The following is a 13,499-nucleotide window of genomic DNA, read 5'->3' as shown; positions in this document are numbered from 1 at the left end:
TTTTTAACATATTGGCAAAATTTTTAAGAATCCTTTGTGAAATAATCACCCAATATAGATTTTGACAGAACCTCGGGCTAATTTTTTTTTTATTTTGGCAATTTTGATAAAAAAAACTGAATTTTACAGGACCAACACAAAAAATGAGTTTAAGTAAGGAATTTTGGGAAAAAATCTTGGTAAAAGGGATTTGGTAGAAGAATTTGCTAAAGGACCAGTGTTAAACTGGAATTTGAGAAAGATCTTGGTAAAGGAATTTTTGGTAAAAAGATTTTGGTAAAGGACCAGTGTTAAACTGGAATTTGAAGGATGGATTTAAAATTTTGAAATTTGATGGGTTAATTTTGAGAAAATTAAAAATTTGGAGGACCAATGTACACATTGAAATTTTTGAAGGATTGGTGTAAAACTAGAATTTGAAAGACCAATTCATGAAAATTGGAATTTGGAAGAACCAATGTAAACATTGGAATTTTGAAGGACCAATGTAAACATTGGAATTTTGAAGGACCAGTGTAAGACTGGAATTTTGAAGGATCAATTTGAGAAAATTGGAATTTCGAAGGACCAATGTAAACATTGGAATTTTGAAGGACCAGTGTAAAACTGGATTTTCGAAGGACCAATTTGAGAAATTAGAATTTGGAAAGACCAATGTAAACATTGGAATTTTGATGAAGGACCAATTGGACTTTCGAAGGACCAGTGTAAAACTGGAATTTTGAAGGACCAATTTATGAAATTAGAATTTTGGAAGGACCAATGTAAACATTGAAATTTTGATGAAGGACCAATTGGAATTTTGAAGGACCAGTGTAAAACTGAAATTTTGAAGGACCAATATAAATATTGGAATTTTGAAGGACCAATTGGGATTTTGAAGGACCAATTTTGAGAAATTTGAATTTTGAAGGACCAATGTAAACATTGGAATTTTGAAGGACCAGTGTAAAACTGGAATTTTAGAAGGACCAATTTGAGAAATTGGAATTTGGAAGGACCAATTTTTAGAAATTGGAATTTTGGAGGACCAATGTAAAAATTGGAATTTTGAACGATTTTGATGAAGGACCAGTGTTGGACTGAATTTGGAAGACCAACGTGAGAATTGGATTTGATGAAGGACCATTGCGAGAATTGGATTTGATGAAGGACCATTGTGAGAATTGGATTTGATGAAGGACCATTATAGAAGGTTGCGCTGCTTCTATGAATGGTTTCAGGATTATCCCTTATCCTGAACAGGAACTCAGGTTTATCCCTTAACCTGAAGGAGAAAGAAGGAATTTGAAAGAGAATAAACTTGAATTCGGATATTCAAGAAGATGGAATATATAAAGGGAAAAACCCGAGTCGGAACCCAGATCTTCAAGATAAAAGATAAAAGAGAAAATTGAGTTTGAAAACTCGAATTTTCGACGCAACGATTGGTTCCAACACAAGCATTGGATCCAAAAGGAAGTTCGAGTCAGAACTCAGAACCTCAAACGAAAGATAAAAGGAAGACCCGAGTCGGAACCCGTATTTTCAAGATAAAAGAGAAAATTGAGTTTGAAAAACTTGAATTTTTGATGCAACGATTGGTTCCAACATGAGCATTGGATCCAAAAGGAAGTCTGAGTCAAAACTCAGAACTTCAAACGAAAAGATAAAAGGAAGACCCGAGTCAGAACCCGAATCTTTAAAAGGAAAAGATAAAGCATAAAAAAAAATGATTGGTCCAATGCGAGCATTAGAACCAAAGGGAAGCCCAAGTCGGAACTCGAAACTTCAAAAGAAAGATAAAAAGGAAGACCCGAGTCGAAACCCGAATCTTTAAAAGGAAAAGATAAAAGAAAACGATTGGTTCAATCAGAACCAAAGGGAAGCCCGAGTCGGAACTCAAAACTTTAAAAGAAAAGATAAAAGGAAGACCCGAGTCGGAACCCGAATCTTTAAAAGGAAAAGATAAATGATAAACGATTGGTCCAATCAGAACCAAAGGGAAGCTTGAGTCGAAACTCAAAACTTCAAAGGAAAAAATAAAAGGAAAACCTGAGTCGGAACCCAAATCTTTAAAAAGAGAAGATAAAAGATAAAAAAAAATGATTGGTCCAATCAGAACCAAAGGGAAGCTCAAGTCGGAACTTGAAACTTCAAAAGAAAAGATAAAAGGAAGACCCGAGTCGGAACCCAAACTTTTAAAAGGAAAAGATAGAAAGAAGATTTAAGAAAAGAAATTATGGATGATGATTCAAGTTTATCCCTTAACCTGAAAGGGAAAAAGAATAAAATTGATAAATTCGACAAAATTTAATAAAAGGTTGATGAAGAATTAAAAGAATTGATAACAAATGATAAAGAATCAATAAAATTGATAAAGAATTGGAAATAAAAAATTGATAAAGATGGTAAAATTTGGTAGAAAAATTGAAGATACTTGGAAGATGATGAAGGACTTCAGGATTATCCCTGATCCTGAAGGAAGAAGGACCTCACGGGATGAGGTTCAGGTTTATCCCTTAACCTCAACGGGAAAAATGAAGGATAAATGAATACTTCATGGGAAAAGAGGCATCATGTTTATCCCTTAACTTGAAAAGGTAATTGAAATAAGAATGACAAAATTAATAAAAATGGATGAAAAATCAATAAGATTGATAAAATTGATAAAGATGAATAAAATTGATAAAACTAATAAAGATTGATAAATGAAAAAGTTGAGAAAAAGATTTTATTTGATCCTGCCTACATGTGGGATCTTTAAAATGAGATGAGAATGTTTATGAGAAAGTCATTTTTGAAAAGGAGATCAACCGTGAGGTTGATTTTGAAGAATGATCAGTACGAGAGATAATCTTTTTGGAGAAGGATCAATACGAGGATTGATTTTGGAGAGAGATCATCATGAGGGCTGATCTTTTGAAAACAGTGGGTTTAAAACCGATTTTGAAAAAGATATCAACACAAGAGCTGATTTTCGAAGGTAATGATTCGAAACTGGTTTTGGCAAGAGAAGATCAACACAAGGGTTGATTTTTTGAAGATGACAGTTCAAAACTAATTTTGAAAAGAAAGATCAACACCAAGGTTGATTTAAGATGGTGGTTCAAAACCATTTTTAGAAAAGGATATCAACACAAGGGTTGATTTTTGAAAGATGATGGTTCTAAAACCAGAAGATCAACACACTGGTTGATTTGGAAGAAGATTGGGTCAAATTTTAAATTTTTGGTGATTATGATGAAAATTTTGCAGATTTTTTTTTCAGATTTTTTACGATTTTGAAAAACCCTCATAGGCAATATCATTTATCTCACGGATGATGTCGGGATTTGCCCTCATCCTGAAAAACATAGGAATTTGATGGCAAAAGAATATTTTGAAGCGTAAATGTAATTTTAACAATAAAAGATGCCCCAATATGACGAAAAAAATGAGAATTGAACATAAAAAATAGGAAGGAAATTGCCATTTCATTGATAAGTAATGACTGAAAACAAAACTTGGATATTTACAATAAAAAAAAGATCACAGAAGACTGGGGCTGACTTGCCCCTCCAAGATGACTACTAAGAAAAAGGAGAAAAACAAAGAAACTTCAGCATCATTAGTTCTTGGAGTGGTCCGGGAAAGGCTTGGTTAAAACAGCTGGCTGTTCTTCTTCTTTGTTCTCTATCAGAAGATTTTTATCAATGCAATCCTGGATGAAGTTCTTTAGGATAAAGCAGTGCTCTGTGTCGTGCCCTACTTGTTATCGTCGCAAAATTTTTCCCCCGCCTTCCCTTCCTTGCGGAAGAGAAAAAGAGAGAAACGCTTTCGCGATTCAAACTTTGACCGGATTTTGGAAATTGTTTTGAAATACTCGCCTCCGTTTTGAAAATTGCGGGAAAATCCATGGGATGGGGCTCGACCTGTCGATACGAGGTTCGACCGTTCCTGCCGCCTTTAACAGGGGTAATCGAACCAAGGACCAAAACTATGCTTAACTTAGCGAAATTATCAAAGTTATGTTCTATCCTAAATGCATAGAGAATTCAGGCATGTGCTATGAGATTTTGGAAAATGCCAGTTGGAAAACATGATGTATGCTTAGAAAAACATTTGGAGTTGGAAAGAATCTCTCAGGAAAAAGGTCAATTTCTCAGGAAACTCAGATAAAAAAGGGGTTTTTGAAAACATGAGAAAGCTTATAAAGATGTGGAAAATTCAGAAATAGTTGAAAATCTTGGGAAAATGGAAGTGATTCTTGAGAAAAGATGGACTTTTTGAAAAGGGAAGCACTTCTTAGGAAAACTTGGACTTTGAGAGTTTTCTTAGGAAAATGATGGAAATTCATAGGAAAGCTCATTGGAGAAGGAAATTCAAAACTTGGGGAATCAAAATCCTGGGAATTTTACCTTTTTGAAATACTCGGAAATCGATTTTGGATCTTGAAGAAAGATTGGAAAACTCTTTTGAATATCTTAAGAAAATATCATTTTCCTGGGAAAACTGTGGAAAAGCTTGTCTTTGGAAAACCGATTTTGAAAAATCCTTAGAATTTCTTGAGAAATCGATTTCTTGAGAATGAAGTTTTCTTGAGAAAATCTTGAGAAAATCAATGATTCTATGATGCAAATGACATAAGTGAATGAATGCACTTTGAAAAGATTTTCTAAGAGATTTGTTGGAAAAATATGCATTAAGTCAAGATAAATCCTTCACATATCCTGACTGTGGCCATGAATATGTTCAGAATTTAGTTGATTTGATGCACATGATTTTGAAAACTTTGGAAATATGATGTGCATTTTAAGATAGCCTAAGAGTGTAGGCTCAATGTGACTAGTAGAAAGATGATGGATCTGGGTCTCGTCCATATTCCGACTAGGGCCGTAAATATGGATCCCACCGAGTCCATCAACTCCCTAAGAGTTGGTGCACGTGCCATTCGTGAACATCCATAGTGCTTTTGAAATAAAATGCATGAATCATATAATCAGGATATTGCATAAATTCAAACTATATGACATGCATCCTAGTCTAAGCAGGAAATTAACTCTCTTATTCTAAAATTATTACATCACTAAATAAAGGAAATAAAAGAAATTTGCAGACTTCAGCTCCTTCTTTTGATTGTTCCTGCCAAACTTGAAATTGGGTTAGCTCAAATATGTGGGTTTTTCCAAGATTTTCCAATAATATTATGAAATTATTGGATTTAATTGGATATAAACCCTATTCTCGTGCTTCCTTGATATTTTGAAATGATGAAAATGCTAGAAATTCAGTGAAAAACAATTTGAAATTCGGAATTGAGGTTAAAATGACCAAAATACCCCTAATTATAAAGTTATACCTTTAAAATCAGGGTTTTTTGAAAGAAAACTTGGTAAAATTGAGATTTTGAAATTCAAAGTGAATCAAATGATGATGAAATGTAGTAAGAGACATGATGACATGCTGCTAAACACATTAGGACTGTAAAATCAGAATTTGGTATTTCGCAATTTATCAAAAATAACGATTTTCGCTTGTTTTTCGCTTGGATCTAGGTCCTGCGGGACCCTGTTTTGGTATTATGGATGATCCGAACCTCAAATGGATTCCAAATTGCACCAAATTCGGTATGAAGCATCTACTTACTCTGATAAACAGCCTAGAATGCTAAAAATCATGAAATGATATGATTTAAATGCTACAATTCAAGGAAAGTCCTAAAATGATGGATTTTGCCTATGGATCCGAACCAAATGCAATGTTTAATATGATAACGCAAGATTTACACCATGGAAATTTCTGATATTTTGCAGACTGCTAAAAGACCCGAAATGGAACATTTTTGGTTTTTATAGCCTCGGGATTTGAGCCATGGTGAGTTCAATAACAGAGATTTAGTTCGGACAGAGGTAAAAATCACACTAATCTGATGAAAAATGCTAAAGAAATACAAAACGGCCATGGAAATTTATGCAATTAATCAGAGTTATGCACGACATCTATATGAACAACTTTCATGTTTATGACTTTGGCATTTGATCAACGGAAACACAGATAAAAATATAACTATTGCTGCCTAAACTAACAGAACAGACAAATGTAGCAAAACAGGGGGCTGACAAGAAAAATCCGAAGCAGAGGTCAAAACGGTTCTAAAAATTACAGGCTTTTAGATTCAAACAGAGGACATCTCGGACACCACTTTCACTTTTTACAGTTTCGGATTTGGAGCAACACACAAAGAGAAACCATAGCCCTAAGTCGATCCAAGATCTCAGAGGCCCAAATTAGGCTCTGACACGTGTACCGACATCTCGGATTTGTGTCAGACATTAAAAAAAATCAGAAAAATCTAAACAAATCATATTAAAAACTAGACATGCTCCCGAGTTCAGAACAGCTTTTGGATTGAAAATCGGATCTCCCATGAGGGATATCTCGATTTTACAATCGGCAAATGATTTTCAAAACGTATCCCGGGTAACAAAACCCGACTTGCCATTTTGAATGTTTACTGCAGTAAACAAATCCAAATGTCTCCGAAATTTTGGAAAAATTTTAGGGACACCTAAGGGCGCATTTCGTGATTTTTTTGGGATTTTTAATAAAAAACAAATGCATGAAATGACGTGTGGACTGACTGACAAAAACAGAGACCTACTGAAAATAAGCAGAATTGAAATAAAGGCTAAATTAATCCTAATTAATTCATGAAATATGCTAAATGAATGAAATAAAATGCAAATTAAACCTAGCTAACTATATGAATGTTAAAAATCATCAAGGAAGCATAACAAAACATTTTTATATATGTCGTTTTATGAGAATAGCTCAATCCATCCCTCGGATGAGCTCTTTCTTCAAACGACTCCCGATTCGAATTATAGAATCGCATCAAGGGGAAAAGAAGTGCACCTTGCTTTGTTACGCAACGTAGGAGCTCTTGAAAGGGGCAGCTATCGCGAGCTTCCTTCGTTCTTTGCTCCGGGCTTCGGATGGTCCACCAAAATCGAGCTCTGTTGGAATCGGATTGACCACAGCACGAGCTCTACTCCACCTTCTTCAATGCGCCAAAGGGGGCACGATTTCCACAGTTCAAAATCTGATTCTAGGAAGGCTAGGTCGGATTTTCCAAGTTCACCAGAGCTAAAAAAAATGATCCCCTTTAGGCTGGGCGTGAACCCTTGTTTTTATAAATTTTCTGAAAATTTTTGAAATTCAAACAGGCTCAATCTGAGCCCTCCATGTGGCGCCATCTCAGGGGGTGCCATCTGAGGGGTTTGAAATTCGAATTTGTCTTCTGCAGAGAGCCCTCGGGTGGCGCCACCTCAAAAGGTGTTTTAATTTTTGAGAAAAATAAAAAAAATGGAAATTTTGTGGGTGAGACACCTCAGCAGGGGGAATTTGGAATTTTTCAAAAGTTTGCTTGATTCTCTCTGCAGGGAACTCCCAGAAGGCGCCACCTCAGAGGGTGCTCTCTTGGAGTTTGAATTTCAAATTCACTTTTTGTAGGGAGTCCTCAGGTGGCGCCACCTCATGGTGGGCTACCTTTATTAAAAATAAAATAAAAAATAAAAATGGAGCCAAGTGGAGTCCTGGAATGGTGCCACCTCAAAAGGTGTTTGACACATGTCGAAAGGTCAGAGCAGTGGACTCAGAAGGCGCCACCTCAGAGGAATTTGAATTCTACCTTTTCTGGAGAAAGGAGATCTGGACATGTGGCAGACAAGTGTCAGCTGCCTGGAGAGGCTTTCTCAAATGGCGCCACCTAAAGGGGAAGTTTGAAATTCAAATGGAGGTTGGCCCTGAAGGAATGGAGGATGGACATGTGGCGCCACCTCAGGGTGGCTCCTACAATGCCATGTGGCAAGAGGGAGGAAAAAGAGGGCAGTGACATGTGTCTCCTACTTTTCTGAAAAAAGTAGGGAGAGGACATGTGTCCTCTACTTTTTCTGAAGGAATGAGAAGGAGACATGTGTCACCTTCTTTTCCTGAAAGAAGTAGAAGATGACACGTGGCAGAGGGATGAGAAGGAGGGAAGGGACATGTGGCGCTCTCATAGGCCATTTGGGAAATCAGAGCTCTGAATTTTCGCCACCTAGTGCCCTGTTTGAATTTTAAATGGTTTGCTTTTTCTGAAGAAGGCCAGGAGTGACATGTGTCTCCTACTTTTCTGAAAGAGGTAGGGAGAAGACATGTGTCCTCTACTTTTTCTGAAAGAAGCAGAGAATGACACGTGGCAGAGGGGAGAGAAGGTGGGCCAAGCCATGTGGCGCCATCTCAGATAAGATGAAAAAGGTAGAAGTTCAGGATTTTCGCCACCTATGAGGAGTTTTGAACTTTTGAATTCTAGTTTTTCTGAAGAAAGCAGGAAATGACACATGGCACTTGCTTTTTCTGAGGAAATGAGAGCTTGCCACGTGTCCTCTGCAGGAGACACTCCAGATGGCGCCACCTCAGAGGAGACAAGCCTACCTTTTCTGTAGGAATTTAGGAGTGACACATGTTTCCTACTTTTCTGAAAAAAATAGGGAGAGGACATGTGTCAGGCTACTTTTCTAGAAGGAAGGAGGGGTTGACACGTGTCCCCTGCAGGAGACACACTTCAAGTGGCGCCACCTCAGAGGAGACAAACTCCACTTTTTCTAGACAGGACAACCTATGACACTTGGCATCTTCTGGTGTTCTTTGAAATGACACATGTGGCGTCAATTCTAGGTGAACCCTATGCTGACACATGGCAGGTAAATGGGAGGACAGAGAAAGGACAAGTGGCACCAATCCAGGGGACAAGGCTCCTATATTTTTGGGTTTTTCAAAATTCAAATTTTTCAAAAGGAAAGCTTGTGTGACACCACCTCAGTGTGGGTCCCACATTGCTTCTTTATTGAAATAAGGATAAAACCACAACTTCTTTTTGGAATTTTCATAAAATCTGGACTAATGGGCAAAACAAGAATTTTGGAAAGAGTTGGCCCTTGTAGGGCGATTTTGTAAAAGAAAGATATTTGAAATTGTCAAAAAGGGCAAAATCTGAGGTGAAGTGACTCAAATCCATATTGAAAACTATCCAGATGGTTTTCCTGAGGAAATATTTTGAAATTCAGAGTCCTGGGGGTAAAATGGGAAAAATTGATAATTTTGAAGACCCAGGGTTTTGAAATCAATTTTGAAAAGAGTTGAAATTCTAATCTGGATTGAAAATTTTGAAATCAAGAGTTCTGGACCTCGAAATGACATGCTGTGCAGTGCAGTGATTTGAAATGCTCATGCAATGATATGCAATGTCATGTCTTATGTAATGCAATCTTGAATCAAGACTTTGGAGATGTCTGTCTCCTGTCAGGAGTAAAATCTTGAACATCTGAGTTAAAGTTAGAGAAATTTTGAGAGCTGCAGATGAAATTTGGACTTTTGCAAGGTCCGGCTCAGAAAATGACCATTTTGCTCTCCAGCGATTTCAGAGGCTGGATGTTGATGCTTGGTGGAAATGTTGGGGAGGTGAGTGAAAATTTGGAGTGTTTACACTACTGCTCAGTGGAACTTGCAGAACTTGTCCTTCCATTTTCTCAGGGAGACCGGAGGATCAACAACTCTCGGAAGTTTAATCATATCTTTGCTCAACATATACTCCAGAACATGCTCGAGGGATTGTTCCAGAGCAGTGAATTCGTGGTCATAACCCCAACCTTCACATTTTATCTTCTCCTTCTGCTTGGCTAGAACTGGCTTGTCATTCTTCTTGGAGGGTTCCTCTCGCTGCCCCATCTGCTTGTTCGTGCTATCCTTGCTGCTACTGCCCCGAGAGTTAGCTGAAAATGTATAATTCACCTTCTTTTTGAGGTCTTGACCGTTCTTGACGAGAGTGATGCCCTCGTAATTTCCATTGTCTATCCCCATCTCGAGCCACTCAACTCGTTCAATAAGCTCTTTGAATGATTTTGATGGGTAAGTGGAAATGAGGCTTCTGAGAGGCTGAGAAAAGTTGTTCAAGATAACTTGAAGTGCGTGCTCCTCTGAAATGGGGGTCCGCATCTTATTGCAGGTATCTCTCCACCTCCGAATGAAGTCTATGACCTTTTCTTTATTCTCTTGTTTCAGGTTATACAGGTGATTGAGGGTTGGCAGTGCCTCAGTATTGAACATGAATCTTTCCACAAACAGATTAACAACTTTATCAAAATTTTGCAACTCGACAAGGTTGATGTGCTCCGCATACCATTTTGCTGCTACACCTTCTAAACTGCGAGGAAAGCACAAGAAAAGAGCATGGTTGTCTTCACTGAATCTAGCACATTCCGCGAAGAACATTGCAAGGTGAGCTTTTGGGTTGCCGGACCCATCAAACTTAATGAATTTTCTTGGGAGGTCTTCCAAGCTACTGTCCCCATCTAAACCGAGATAGAAGTCCTGTTTGGTATATACCCTCTTTCCCTTATCTCGAATCTGCGAATCTTTGACCATCTTAGTCAATACTTGAATCGAGTCTTCTGTCGGGATCCCATCTTTAGGCTTGTTGACTGATTCAGGTTCTTCTGCCACTTTCTTGAGTTGTCGCAGATGTTTTGGGACGAATACAAACTGCTCTTCTTCGGAATCCTCTCCTGCTGATTCTGAACCCTCTCAGGTGTTGTCCTGCTGAATTTTCTTCTTGTTGATCGTGACATGTTTTTTTACTGGCTTCCTCTTGACCTTGGTTTTAGAGGATGTCTTTTTTGAACTTGCACCAGCTTGCTCGGACATCATTTTTGCCATCATCTGTTGAAAGATTTTATACATCGCCGGGTCAACATCATCCTCATCTGAATCATGTTTTCGGGACAACCTGGAAGAGTTCATCTCTTCCACTTCGCTGTCATTGTGCTGCTGAGCTGCCCTTCTCTCTGCTCTTGTTTGAACCATGATAAAATGTTGATGCTTTCTGTAGAATAAAGGAAGGATTAAAACTCAAGGAGTTTTTTGGGAAAAAGAGACGATAAAGGAGATATTTAAAAGATTTTGAGAAGAGATATCTTGATAAAAAGGATTTTATATGAAGAAGATGAAACATACGAGGACGAGTATTTTTAAAGATGGATGACAAGACCTTGAATATTTTTGAACAAATTGCAGGCAGGATCAAAAGAAAATTAAATAAATCAGAAGAAAAGAAGGAAATATGCCTAGACCTTTTGCAAGAAAGGAAAAAATTTAAAAGATATGTCCAAAGTTTTAAGAAATGAAAGAATAAAAAAATAAGAAATATACAATGCTGGATTTGAGAAAATAAAAGAATTTTTATGAAATAAATACCCAGGGTTTTAAAAAATAAGAATTTTCAAGATAATATCTACAAAAGAATGAATTTACACAAGCAATGGTGCACAAAATAGCACTCCCTAGAAGCTGACTCTAGATGCAAATTTTGAAAATGGCTCATAGGACCTTAATCCTAATTCTAAGGTTTAGATCATCTGATTCCAATCAAGATACGCCAATATACTCAAGCCGAGGCTCGAAGTACGTGGCATAGAAATATTTCTCTATTTATAAGGTAATGGCTTTCCAACATCCTTAAGCACCTACTGATATACCTTGGACTATGGCCCTTAGGTACGTGGTAGAGGGGCGCGAACCCAAATAAGTGGCCCAGTTGTGAGACTCTCTCTCAAACTATGGTTCAGTGAGACAACCCAGCAACATGAAGAACAGGACAATATAGGTAGGGAGGTTTTCAAAAACATGTTCAACATGCAAGAAATCAGATGTCTCTAATGCAAGTCCTAAGAGATAGATTAAAATAAAAAGAAGCATACACTTGCACACATTGTTTTGCATTCATTCCCTAGAATTGAGGAGAGTTGTATTTCATACCTAAGTCTAATGTGAACATGAAATAATCTCCTAAACATGGTCCTACCAAACCATACTTAGATCCTATATGCATTATGTCAGCTTAGGACATAATCTAGGCTCCTAAGGTTTGCATGGAAATGAAGCTGACATTTGTAGAATAAAAAGTTAGACAATATCAAAGCAAAGCAAAAGGCACAAATTCAACCGGACGAAAATGAGTCACATCACGGTCGCCAAAACTGTGATCATTGCAAAATTTTTCCTCTCTTGGTATTTCTCTCTCTTCCTTCTCTTTTTCCTTTCTAACCTCTATTTTCTCCTTTTGAAGGAGGAGAAAATAAAAGACAAAAAAAAAGAGAGAAGGGAAGAGAAAAGAAAGAGTGAGAGAAGAACTCTTTTGCGAAGGTCTTACTTGACCTTAATTTTGAAAAGATTTTAAAGATTACTCGCCTCCATTTTTGAAATGTTTGCGGGAAGATTGGGAGACAGAGCTCACTCGTCGGTACGAGGATCGACCGTTCCTGGCGCCTTTACCAAGGGTAATCGAACCAAAGATCAAATTCATGCCTTTTTGCTTTGCTAAAAGATTATCTAAGAATTTATTCTAAATCTAAATGCACAAAGAATCATGCTTGTGCAAAATGCAAGGATGTATGCTTTTTCAAAAATGATTTTTGAAATCTCCAAGTATTACTGATGAATAGAGTGAAGAAACGATTTCTAAAAATGGATCTGGGTTTTTGAAAAAAAAAACCGGATTGAAAAACTTGAGAAAGATCGAATTTTGAGATTTATAATCAACTTCAAATTTTGATTATAAATTTGAGAGTCAAGACTTTGAAGATTTGGATTTGAAATCAGAAGAGGAATAAAAAATTTTCAAGATTGAACTTTGAAATTTGTTTTAAATTGGAAATTGAAGTTTTAGTACATAATGAATTTGAAATTTTAAAGTCAAATTAGACTTTGAAATCGAATTTTGAATCTTGAAGATGAGATAGGATTGATGAATTGAAGAATATATCTCAAAAATCACTTGATTTTGGAAAAGAATGTTTTGAAAATATGATATAATTCTATCCTAAATGGTGAAATGAATTAAAGAATTTTGAAATTTGGTTTTAAAAGTCATATCTCATTCTTTAAATGAATTGAAATAAGATTAAAAATATAATACATCCCTGACTATGGTCATTGAATGTATTATATAGTAATCTTATTAAATTCAAGTAAAGAATAAAATACATTCTGGTGCCTTTAGAGAGTTTAAAATGAAATTTACTTTCAATATATTCTGACTATGGCCATTGATATATATCTTGAGTTAATTTTAAATTAAACTTTAATAAAGGAAGGAAAATATTTGAAAAGATGATGATTTTTTGAAAAGGAGATCCAGTGTGGATCCAATGTTTTTTCATAAAAGATAAGAATCCTAAGCATTGTCCACATTTTGACTATAGCAATCAATGTGGGTCATTTTCTTAGGATTAATTATCTCTTATTAAAATGGTGCTTGTGTCATTCGTATTTCACCATTGTGATTTTTTTTGAAAAATGAAGGCAAAAAGTATGAAAACAAGCAATTTATGATATTTACAATGCTCATTTATAATCTAAACTAGAAAGTAAAACTTTCTCATTAATGTCTAGCTATCATGATCTTGAATTTAATTCAAAATTTACAAGGATCTCTAATTCTA

This window comes from Nuphar pumila, chromosome 1 (genome assembly GCF_984573655.1).
Source record: "Nuphar pumila chromosome 1, dmNupPumi1.hap1.1, whole genome shotgun sequence".
Lineage (NCBI taxonomy): Eukaryota > Viridiplantae > Streptophyta > Magnoliopsida > Nymphaeales > Nymphaeaceae > Nuphar > Nuphar pumila.
Note: the sequence above shows the minus strand (reverse complement) of the source record.